General features: G+C 44.6%; 1 protein-coding gene across 2 annotated transcripts in view; it reads right to left on the reverse strand.

The window, feature by feature from the left end:
- Nucleotides 1–13,079, reverse strand: part of LOC122935126 (saxiphilin-like) — a 133,900-nt gene that overhangs the window by 34,957 nt on the left and 85,864 nt on the right. The gene's annotated exons all lie outside the window — the stretch shown is intronic.

A 13,079-nucleotide genomic window follows, 5' to 3' on the forward strand; every position in this document is an offset into this window, starting at 1 on the left:
AACTACTTTTTTTGTGCCACTAATACACGCCAAAAAGGGTTTTAGAACATAAAACTGCAAGGCAAATAATATATATTTTTTTGCCACTAATGCACGCCAAAAAGGGCTTTAGAACATATACTGTAACTGCACCGCTGATTGGCAAATAGGCCCTTACTTTTTCCACTAATACACTCCACAAAAGGCTTTAGAACATATAACTGCACCGCTAAGGGTGGGTTCACACTAGCGTTAGAGATTCCGTTATGGCTTTCCGTTATAACATGTTTATAGCGGAAAATAATGTAAAACCCAGACAGAATGCAAAACAGAAGCCTTTAAAAGGCATTCCGTTTGCTTTCCGTCTGAATAAAAGTTTATGGGAAAGTCGACAGGACTTTGTTTTCCATCTTGCTTAACGGGACCCAGACTGATCCATTTTGATTCCCATAGACTTCTATTAGGGCAGAAAGCAAACGGAATGCCTTTTAAAGGCTTCTGTTTTGCATTCCGTCATAATACAAGTCTATGGGCAAAAGAATGGATCCGTCCTTCCGTCTTATGGAATCCGTTATTTTTCATTATAACCATGTTATAACGGAAAGCCATAACGGAATCCCTAACGCTAGTGTGAACCCACCCTGAACGACAAATAATATATATCTTTTTGCCACTAATAACCGCCAAAAAGGGCTTCAATTTTCTCACCACACAACGGCAAATATTTTTTGGGTGCCACCAATACACACAAAAATGGGCTTTAGAACATATAACTGCACTGCTGAAAGGCAAATATATATTTTTTTGCCACTAATAAACGCCAAAAGGGCTGTAATTTTCTCACTTAACCACACAATGGAAAATACTTTTTTTGTGCCACTAATACTCGCCAAAAAGGGTATAACCGCACTGCACTGCTGAATGGCAACTAGGCTCTTATTTTTTCCACTTATGCTCGCCACAAAGGCTTTAGAACGTATAACTGCACCGCTGAACAGCAAATAAAATATATTTTTTTGCCACTAATACACGCCAAAAAGGGCTTTGGAATATATAACTGCACAGCTGAATGGCAAATATGCCTTTATTTTATTTCACTTATGCACACCATAAAAGGCTTTAGAACATATAACTACACCGCTGAACGGCAAATAATATATATTTTTTGCCACTAATACATACCAAAATGGGCTTTAGGACATATAACTGCACCGCTGAAAGGTAAATATATATTTTTTTGCCAGTAATACACGCAAAAAAGGGCTGCAATTTTCTCACTACACCACACAACTGTAAATACAATTTTTTGTGCCACTAACACATGCTAAAAAGGGCTTTAGAACATATCACTGCACCGCTGAACAGCAAATAGGCCCTTATTTTTTTCCACTTATACATGCCACAAAAGGCTTTAGAAAATGTATCTACACCGCTGAAAGGCAAATATATATTTTTTCCCATTAATACGAGCAAAAAAATGCTTTAGAACATATAACTGCACCGCACAAGGGAAAATAAGACGTATAAATATTTCCTTGTAATAACCCCTGTTAAAGGCTGTATCAAACAAAACCTGCACCCCAATAACAAGAACGGTTTGCTGGAATTACAGAGCTGTATAATGGCAATTTGGATCCGCAGTCAGTACAGCAAGGTGTAATAGGATTGTTCCGATTACCCAGGCTGTAAACTCCCCTACTGAACCCTGTTCTGCTTCAATACTGTGGAATGATTCCTCCCTATCCTTTCCCTGAACTTCTATACAGCAAAATAAAAGTTTTAAAGTATTTTATATCACTGTCCCTAGCGCCTGCTGATGTCTCTCCCTGCACTAAGTACACTAGAAAATGGCTGAATTCAAGATGGCTGAGGCTATTTATAGGGCTGTGACATCACAGGGCTGGATGGCCGCTGATTGGCTGCATGCATGGCATTGTGGGTGATCCCTCGTTTCCAGAGTTCCTTGCTCCATGTCCTAACTTGTGCAGCAGCCATTTTCGGAACAAAAATGCGATTCGTTATCACGAAGCGTGAGGAAATTTGGATTCGGTGCAAATCCAATTTTTCTTCGTCAACTTCGATTTGCTCATCTCTAGTTGAAATGGGACTTCCAAGATGGCAGATCTAGACTCAGATCTAGAGAGCATGGCGAAGGGTGAACATAGCCATACTTCTGCTGCTTGCATTTCAAAAACCTTTCTCGGGACAACCCAGATGCAAGCTATGAAACCATATATGTCTAAACTAGTGGACATTAAATTATAGGTTGTAAACATAGACCATTGTTAGAGGGTTTGGAAACGTGCAGGCCGAGGTGCTCATGCTTGCACACTATTTAGGAAAAAGTTCTCTGGTGGCTAGGACCATGGGAGCTCATACAAGCTGGTGCTTTTTCCTATAGAGTGCAAGCACGGCCACCGCTGCTGGATAACAGGGTGGTTGTAACCATGAAAACGAGCAGTGTATAATGTGATGGATTTAGCAATCCAGCAAGCAAAGGAAGCAATATGGATAACAACACAATAGAAAGTGGCATGTATTAACTTTCTCTACATGATAATTGTCACTTGTATAAACTCTCTAGAATGTCTTACTCCAAATTTAAGTTATCCCAATATATGTTATTAGCAGCCAGGATTCACATTGCATATAAGTGGCGGTCAGCAGACCTTAGCTTCCAAGCAGTAATTGATAGAATCAACAAACTATTATTATACGAGAGACTGAACGCAATTCGTCAAGACACATACGAAGCCTTTGAAAAATTGTGGGGACCCTGGATGTCCTCCTCATATTCTACAGCTTCACAGCATAGCTTGACTCATTATTGAACCCAATCCTTAGAACACGTGTCACGATGCATTTACATTGTAGGGAAGTTATGTGCATCTAAATATTTCATAACATCACATTGGTCTAAATTGGCTCTTCAACACGATCTTCGTATGTTGGTTTATTTTATGTTATTTAATTTGGCTTTTTATGTTGTATTTTTTCTTTTATTTTTTATTGCATACTTATCACCACAATCCATTCGGATGTATTGAATCCTGCTATACATATAGGTCATGTTCATCGTGTGGCATCTGTTTCACGCACCATTGTATGTATTTTACGTGATATGTGCAATTACATTTATTCTGAATAAAATACTTTGAAACATAATTGTCACTTGCTGAATTGTTACTATTAGGAGCATTATGGTGAGCTTTATTACTACTGGGGAACTATGGGGAACATGATTAAAAGTGTGATGGGAGCATTATTACTTCTAGGACACAGTGGCAGATAATTATTTCTATTGGTGTGACTTTTGGAAGCACTATTATTGTTGGGGGCACCCTGGCACAGTATCAGCTTAGTACAATTATTTTTGTGGGACATTATGCTTGCAACACTATTAGTATCGGGGGAATTATTTGCTTGGGACAGTTATTTACTAAGATGTCTGTTTGTCTAACTCTGCAGAGACAAGAGATGGCTGAAAGAAGTCATCATGGGAGTCTGGTCCGAATGGAGAAGATGAGGAAAGAGAATATCTACATCAGAAGAGACATCACTGGATGTAAGAAGTATGTGGCGCTGTAGTACTCAGTATGTTTTGTAGTGCTGTATGTAATGTTAGGAGGGAAGAGGTAAGGTTGAGAATTTGGCATGGGGGAGGGAGGGGACACCATTTAAATTTTCACCTCAGGCAGCAGAAAGGCTAGGTACACTTCTGTGCTGGCGATATCTAAAGAGTATTTGTCCATCCAATATTGTTTATCTAATTCAAACTGTTGGTTTCTATTCTTTATTATTATTATTATTATTATTATTATTATTATTATTATTATTATATATACAGTATAAACATTACTATATTAAGGAGCTTTGTAATTCAAAGCTTGTGACTAGAGTTGAGCGAACACCTGGATGTTCGGGTTCGAGAAGTTCGGCCGAACATCCCGGAAATGTTCGGGTTCGGGATCCGAACCCGATCCGAACTTCGTCCCGAACCCGAACCCCATTGAAGTCAATGGGGACCCGAACTTTTCGGCACTAAAAAGGCTGTAAAACAGCCCAGGAAAGAGCTAGAGGGCTGCAAAAGGCAGCAACATGTAGGTAAATCCCCTGCAAACAAATGTGGATAGGGAAATGAATTAAAATAAAAATTAAATAAATAAAAATTAACCAAAATCAATTGGAGAGAGGTTCCATAGCAGAGAATCTGGCTTCCCGTCACCCACCACTGGAACAGTCCATTCTCAGATATTTAGGCCCCGGCACCCAGGCAGAGGAGAGAGGTCCCGTAACAGAGAATCTGTCTTCATGTCAGCAGAGAATTAGTCTGCATGTCATAGCAGAGAATGAGGCTTCACGTCAGCCACCACTGCAACAGTCCATTGGCATATATTTAGGCCCAGCACACACACAGGCAGAGGAGAGAGGTCCCGTAACAGAGAATCTGGCTTCATGTCAGCAGAGAATCAGTCTGCATGTCATAGCAGAGAATCAGGCTTCACGTCAGCCACCACTGCAACAGTCCATTGTCATAAATTTAGGCCCAGCACCCAGGCAGAGGAGAGAGGTCCCGTAACAGAGAATCTGGCTTCATGTCAGCAGAGAATCAGTCTTCATATCATAGCAGAGAATCAGGCTTCACGTCACCCACCACTGTAAGAGTCAATTTTCATAAATTTAGGCCCAGAACCCAGGCAGAGGAGAAAGGTCCCGTAACAGACAATCTGGCTTCATGTCAGCAGAGAATCAGTCTTCATATCATAGCAGAGAATCAGGCTTCACGTCACCCACCACTGTAAGAGTCAATTTTCATAAATTTAGGCCCAGAACCCAGGCAGAGGAGAAAGGTCCCGTAACAGACAATCTGGCTTCATGTCAGCAGAGAATCAGTCTTCATATCATAGCAGAGAATCAGGCTTCACGTCACCCACCACTGTAAGAGTCAATTTTCATAAATTTAGGCCCAGAACCCAGGCAGAGGAGAAAGGTCCCGTAACAGACAATCTGGCTTCATGTCAGCAGAGAATCAGTCTTCATATCATAGCAGAGAATCAGGCTTCACGTCACCCACCACTGTAAGAGTCAATTTTCATAAATTTAGGCCCAGAACCCAGGCAGAGGAGAAAGGTCCCGTAACAGACAATCTGGCTTCATGTCAGCAGAGAATCAGTCTTCATATCATAGCAGAGAATCAGGCTTCACGTCACCCACCACTGTAAGAGTCAATTTTCATAAATTTAGGCCCAGAACCCAGGCAGAGGAGAAAGGTCCCGTAACAGGCAATCTGGCTTCATGTCAGCAGAGAATCAGTCTTCATATCATAGCAGAGAATCAGGCTTCACGTCACCCACCACTGTAAGAGTCAATTTTCATAAATTTAGGCCCAGAACCCAGGCAGAGGAGAAAGGTCCCGTAACAGACAATCTGGCTTCATGTCAGCAGAGAATCAGTCTTCATATCATAGCAGAGAATCAGGCTTCACGTCACCCACCACTGTAAGAGTCAATTTTCATAAATTTAGGCCCAGAACCCAGGTAGAGGAGAAAGGTCCCGTAACAGACAATCTGGCTTCATGACAGCAGAGAATCAGTCTGCATGTCATAGCAGAGAATCAGGCTTCACGTCAGCCACCACTGCAACAGTCCATTGTCATAAATTTAGGCCCAGCACCCAGGCAGAGGAGAGAGGTCCCGTAACAGACAATCTGGCTTCATGTCAGCAGAGAATTAGTCTGCATGTCATAGCAGAGAATCAGGCTTCATGTCAGCCACCACTGCAACAGTCCATTGGCATATATTTAGGCCTAGCACACAGGCAGAGGAGAGGTTCATTCAACTTTGGGTAGCATCGCAATATAATGGTAAAATGAAAATAAAAATAGGATTGAATGAGGAAGTGCCCTGGAGTCCAATAATATATGGTTATGGGGAGGTAGTTAATGTCTAATCTGGACAAGGGACGGACAGGTCCTGTGGGATCCATGCCTGGTTCATTTTTATGAACGTCAGCTTGTCCACATTGGCTGTAGACAGGCGGCTGCGTTTGTCTGTAATGACGCCCCCTGCCGTGCTGAATACACGTTCAGACAAAACGCTGGCTGCCGGGCAGGCCAGCACCTCCAAGGCATAAAAGGCTAGCTCTGGCCACGTGGACAATTTAGAGACCCAGAAGTTGAATGGGGCCGAACCATCAGTCAGTACGTGGAGGGGTGTGCACACGTACTGTTCCACCATGTTAGTGAAATGTTGCCTCCTGCTAACACGTTGCGTATCAGGTGGTGGTGCAGTTAGCTGTGGCGTGTTGACAAAAGTTTTCCACATCTCTGCCATGCTAACCCTGCCCTCAGAGGAGCTGGCCGTGACACAGCTGCCTTGGCGACCTCTTGCTCCTCCTCTGCCTTGGCCTTGGGCTTCCACTTGTTCCCCTGTGACATTTGGGAATGCTCTCAGTAGCGCGTCTACCAACGTGCGCTTGTACTCGCGCATCTTCCTATCACGCTCCAGTGCAGGAAGTAAGGTGGGCACATTGTCTTTGTAGCGTGGATCCAGCAGGGTGGCAACCCAGTAGTCCGCACAGGTTAAAATGTGGGCAACTCTGCTGTCGTTGCGCAGGCACTGCAGCATGTAGTCGCTCATGTGTGCCAGGCTGCCCAGGGGTAAGGACAAGCTGTCCTCTGTGGGAGGCGTATCGTCATCGTCCTGCCTTTCCCCCCAGCCACGCACCAGTGATGGACCCGAGCTGCGTTGGGTGCCACCCCGCTGTGACCATGCTTCATCCTCATCCTCCTCCACCTCCTCCTCATCCTCGTCCTCCTCGTCCTCCAGTAGTGGGCCCTGGCTGGCCACATTTGTACCTGGCCTCTGCTGTTGCAAAAAACCTCCCTCTGAGTCACTTCGAAGAGACTGGCCTGAAAGTGCTAAAAATGACCCCTCTTCCTCATCCTCCTCCTCCTCCTCCTGGGCCACCTCCTGTTCCATCATCGCCCTAAGTGTTTTCTCAAGGAGACATAGAAGTGGTATTGTAACGCTGATAACGGTGTCATCGCCACTGGCCATGTTGGTGGAGTACTCGAAACAGCGCAACAGGGCACACAGGTCTCGCATGGAGGCCCAGTCATTGGTGGTGAAGTGGTGCTGTTCTGTAGTGCGACTGACCCGTGCGTGCTGCAGCTGAAACTCCACTATGGCCTGCTGCTGCTCGCACAGTCTGTCCAGCATGTGCAAGGTGGAGTTCCACCTGGTGGGCACGTCGCATATGAGGCGGTGAGCGGGAAGGCCGAAGTTACGCTGTAGCGCAGACAGGCGAGCAGCGGCAGGATGTGAACGCCGGAAGCGCGAACAGACGGCCCGCACTTTATGCAGCAGCTCTGACATGTCGGGGTAGTTGTGAATGAACTTCTGCACCACCAAATTCAGCACATGCGCCAAGCAAGGGATGTGCGTCAAATTGGCTAGTCCCAGAGCTGCAACGAGATTTCGCCCATTATCACACACCACCAGGCCGGGCTTGAGGCTCACCGGCAGCAACCACTCGTCGGTCTGTTGTTCAATACCCCGCCACAACTCCTGTGCGGTGTGGGGCCTGTCCCCCAAACATATGAGTTTCAGAATGGCCTGCTGACGTTTACCCCGGGCTGTGCTGAAGTTGGTGGTGAAGGTGTGTGGCTGACTGGATGAGCAGGTGGAAGAAGAGGAGGAGGAAGCCGAGAAGGAGAAGGTGGCAACAGGAGGCAAAGAATGTTGCCCTGCGATCCTTGGCGGCGGCAGGACGTGCGCCAAACAGCTCTCCGCCTGGGGCCCAGCTGCCACTACATTTACCCAGTGTGCAGTTAGGGAGATATAGCGTCCCTGGCCGTGCTTACTGGTCCACGTATCTGTGGTTAGGTGGACCTTGCTACAGATGGCGTTGCGCAGTGCACACTTGATTTTATCGGATACTTGGTTGTGCAGGGAAGGCACGGCTCTCTTGGAGAAGTAGTGCCGGCTGGGAACAACATACTGTGGGACAGCAAGCGACATGAGCTGTTTGAAGCTGTCTGTGTCCACCAGCCTAAATGACAGCATTTCATAGGCCAGTAGTTTAGAAATGCTGGCATTCAGGGCCAGGGATCGAGGGTGGCTAGGTGGGAATTTACGCTTTCTATCAAATGTTTGTGAGATGGAGAGCTGAACGCTGGCGTGTGACATGGTTGAGACGCTTGGTGACGGAGGTGGTGGTGGTGGTGTTGGTGGTACATCCCCTGTTTGCTGGGCGGCAGGTGCCAACGTTCCTCCAGAGGCGGAGGAAGAGGCCGAGGCGGCAGCAGCAGAATAGGCCGAGGCGGCAGCAGCAGAAGAGGTAGCAGGGGGAGCCTGAGTGACTTCCTTGGTTTTAAGGTGTTTACTCCACTGCAGTTCATGCTTTGCATGCAGGTGCCTGGTCATGCAGGTTGTGCTCAGGTTCAGAACGTTAATGCCTCGCTTCAGGCTCTGATGGCACAGCGTGCAAACCACTCGGGTCTTGTCGTCAGCACATTGTTTGAAGAAGTGCCATGCCAGGGAACTCCTTGAAGCTGCCTTTGGGGTGCTCGGTCCCAGATGGCGGCGGTCAGTAGCAGGCGGAGTCTCTTGGCGGCGGGTGTTCTGCTTTTGCCCACTGCTCCCTCTTTTGCTACGCTGTTGGCTCGGTCTCACCACTGCCTCTTCCTCCGAACTGTGAAAGTCAGTGGCACGACCTTCATTCCATGTGGGGTCTAGGACCTCATCGTCCCCTGCATCGTCTTCCACCCAGTCTTGATCCCTGACCTCCTGTTCAGTCTGCACACTGCAGAAAGACGCAGCAGTTGGCACCTGTGTTTCGTCATCATCAGAGACATGCTGAGGTGGTATTCCCATGTCCTCATCATCAGGAAACATAAGTGGTTGTGCGTCAGTGCATTCTATGTCTTTCACCGCTGGGGAAGGGCTAGGTGGATGCCCTTGGGAAACCCTGCCAGCGGAGTCTTCAAACAGCATAAGAGACTGCTGCATAACTTGAGGCTGAGACAGTTTCCCTGGTATGCATGGGGGTGATGTGACAGACTGATGGGGTTGGTTTTCAGGCGCCATCTGTGCGCTTTCTGCAGAAGACTGGGTGGGAGATAATGTGAACGTGCTGGATCCACTGTCGGCCACCCAATTGACTAATGCCTGTACCTGCTCAGGCCTTACCATCCTTAGAACGGCATTGGGCCCCACCATATATCGCTGTAAATTCTGGCGGCTACTGGGACCTGAGGTAGTTGGTACACTAGGACGTGTGGATGTGGCAGAACGGCCACGTCCTCTCCCAGCACCAGAGGGTCCACTAACACCACCACGACCATGTCCACGTCCGCGTCCCTTACTAGATGTTTTTCTCATTGTTATGGTTCACCACAACAACAAATATATTATTTGGCCCAATGTATTGTATTCAAATTCAGCGGGATATAAATTTGAGGCCTAGTATTTAGGCGCTGGGTGACCGGTATGGATTTAGTGACAGAATTAGACTTGGAAATGCACAGAAGCGTGTGTGTGAAGTTATTCTGAATGACCCTATGTGCACCTTCAATATTATATACCCTTTTAGGGATAGATTTCAAATAGCTCTGATATAGCAGAAACCACTAAATTATGAAATTGCTAAATTGGGAATTGTACTTCAACCCAGAACAAAAAATGTGCTTTGACGGACACTAAATATCTTGCCCAGCAACAACAGTACAGCGGTGGGTAACGAGAGATTTAGAGGGATTTAAATTTGAGGCCTAGTATTTAGGCGCTGGGTCACCGGTATGGATTTAGTGACAGAATTAGACTTGGAAATGCACAGAAGCGTGTGTGTGAAGTTATTCTGAATGACCCAATGTGCACCTTCAATATTATATACCCTTTTAGGGATAGATTTCAAATAGCTCTGATATAGCAGAAACCACTAAATTATGAAATTGCTAAATTGGGAATTGTACTTCAACCCAGAACAAAAAATGTGCTTTGACGGACACTAAATATCTTGCCCAGCAACAACAGTACAGCGGTAACGAGAGATTTAGAGGGATTTAAATTTGAGGCCTAGTATTTAGGCGCTGGGTGACAGGTATGGGTTTAGTGACAGAATTAGACTTGGAAATGCACAGAAGCGTGTGTGTGAAGTTATTCTGAATGACCCAATGTGCACCTTCAATATTATATACCCTTTTAGGGATAGATTTCAAATAGCTCTGATATAGCAGAAACCACTAAATTATGAAATTGCTAAATTGGGAATTGTACTTCAACCCAGAACAAAAAATGTGCTTTGACGGACACTAAATATCTTGCCCAGCAACAACAGTACAGCGGTGGGTAACGAGAGATTTAGAGGGATTTAAATTTGAGGCCTAGTATTTAGGCGCTGGGTCACCGGTATGGATTTAGTGACAGAATTAGACTTGGAAATGCACAGAAGCGTGTGTGTGAAGTTATTCTGAATGACCCAATGTGCACCTTCAATATTATATACCCTTTTAGGGATAGATTTCAAATAGCTCTGATATAGCAGAAACCACTAAATTATGAAATTGCTAAATTGGGAATTGTACTTCAACCCAGAACAAAAAATGTGCTTTGACGGACACTAAATATCTTGCCCAGCAACAACAGTACAGCGGTAACGAGAGATTTAGAGGGATTTAAATTTGAGGCCTAGTATTTAGGCGCTGGGTGACAGGTATGGGTTTAGTGACAGAATTAGACTTGGAAATACACAGTAGCGGGTGTGTGTGAAGTTATTCTGAATGACCTAATGTGCACCTTCAATATTATATACCCTTTTTGGGATAGATTTCAAATAGCTCTGATATAGCAGGAACCACTAAATTATGAAATTGCTAAATTGGGAATTGTACTTCAACCCAGAACAAAAAATGTGCTTTGACGGACACTAAATATCTTGCCCAGCAACAACAGTACAGCGGTAACGAGAGATTTAGCGGGATATAAATTTGAGGCCTAGTATTTAGGCGCTGGGTCACCGGTATGGATTTAGTGACAGAATTAGACTTGGAAATGCACAGAAGCGTGTGTGTGAAGTTATTCTGAATGACCCTATGTGCACCTTCAATATTATATACCCTTTTAGGGATAGATTTCAAATAGCTCTGATATAGCAGAAACCACTAAATTATGAAATTGCTAAATTGGGAATTGTACTTCAACCCAGAACAAAAAATGTGCTTTGACGGACACTAAATATCTTGCCCAGCAACAACAGTACAGCGGTGGGTAACGAGAGATTTAGAGGGATTTAAATTTGAGGCCTAGTATTTAGGCGCTGGGTCACCGGTATGGATTTAGTGACAGAATTAGACTTGGAAATGCACAGAAGCGTGTGTGTGAAGTTATTCTGAATGACCCTATGTGCACCTTCAATATTATATACCCTTTTAGGGATAGATTTCAAATAGCTCTGATATAGCAGAAACCACTAAATTATGAAATTGCTAAATTGGGAATTGTACTTCAACCCAGAACAAAAAATGTGCTTTGACGGACACTAAATATCTTGCCCAGCAACAACAGTACAGCGGTGGGTAACGAGAGATTTAGAGGGATTTAAATTTGAGGCCTAGTATTTAGGCGCTGGGTCACCGGTATGGATTTAGTGACAGAATTAGACTTGGAAATGCACAGAAGCGTGTGTGTGAAGTTATTCTGAATGACCCAATGTGCACCTTCAATATTATATACCCTTTTAGGGATAGATTTCAAATAGCTCTGATATAGCAGAAACCACTAAATTATGAAATTGCTAAATTGGGAATTGTACTTCAACCCAGAACAAAAAATGTGCTTTGACGGACACTAAATATCTTGCCCAGCAACAACAGTACAGCGGTAACGAGAGATTTAGAGGGATTTAAATTTGAGGCCTAGTATTTAGGCGCTGGGTGACAGGTATGGGTTTAGTGACAGAATTAGACTTGGAAATACACAGTAGCGGGTGTGTGTGAAGTTATTCTGAATGACCCAATGTGCACCTTCAATATTATATACCCTTTTAGGGATAGATTCCAAATAGCTCTGATATAGCAGGAACCACTAAATTATGAAATTGCTTAATTGGGAATTGTATTTCAACCCAGAACAAAAAATGTGCTTTGACGGACACTAAATATCTTGCCCAGCAACAACAGTACAGCGGTAACGAGAGATTTAGAGGGATTTAAATTTGAGGCCTAGTATTTAGGCGCTGGGTGACAGGTATGGGTTTAGTGACAGAATTAGACTTGGAAATACACAGTAGCGGGTGTGTGTGAAGTTATTCTGAATGACCCAATGTGCACCTTCAATATTATATACCCTTTTTGGGATAGATTTCAAATAGCTCTGATATAGCAGGAACCACTAAATTATGAAATTGCTAAATTGGGAATTGTATTTCAACCCAGAACAAGAAATGTGCTTGAACGGACACTAAATAACTCGCCCAGCTACAGCACTAGGGACAGATTTAGCTGGATATAAATTTGAGGCCTAGTATTTAGGCGCTGGGTGACCGGTATGGATTTAGTGACAGAATTAGACTGGGATATGGCCAAAAAATAAACAGACTATTGCTGGTTAAATGCACTTGGTGTGACAGCTTCACCCTGATGTAGGCTTTAGCCAAAAAACAACCACACCATTGAGGGTTAAATGCACTTGGTGACAGGCGCAGCTTGCCCCTGATTTTGTATATGGCCAAAAAATGAACAGACTATTGCTGGTTAAATGCACTTGGTGTGACAGCTTCACCCTGATGTAGGCTTTAGCCAAAAAACAACCACACCATTGAGGGTTAAATGCACTTGGTGACAGGCGCAGCTTGCCCCTGATTTTGTATATGGCCAAAAAATGAACAGACTATTGCTGGTTAAATGCACTTGGTGTCACAGCTTCACCCTGATGTAGGCTTTAGCCAAAAAACAACCACACCATTGAGGGTTAAATGCACTTGGTGACAGGCGCAGCTTGCCCCTGATTTTGTATATGGCCAAAAAATGAACAGACTATTGCTGGTTAAATGCACTTGGTGTGACAGCTTCACCCTGATGTAGGCTTTAGCCAAAAAACAAC

Source organism: Bufo gargarizans, chromosome 4, assembly GCF_014858855.1.
Source record: "Bufo gargarizans isolate SCDJY-AF-19 chromosome 4, ASM1485885v1, whole genome shotgun sequence".
Classification (NCBI taxonomy): Eukaryota; Metazoa; Chordata; class Amphibia; order Anura; family Bufonidae; genus Bufo; species Bufo gargarizans.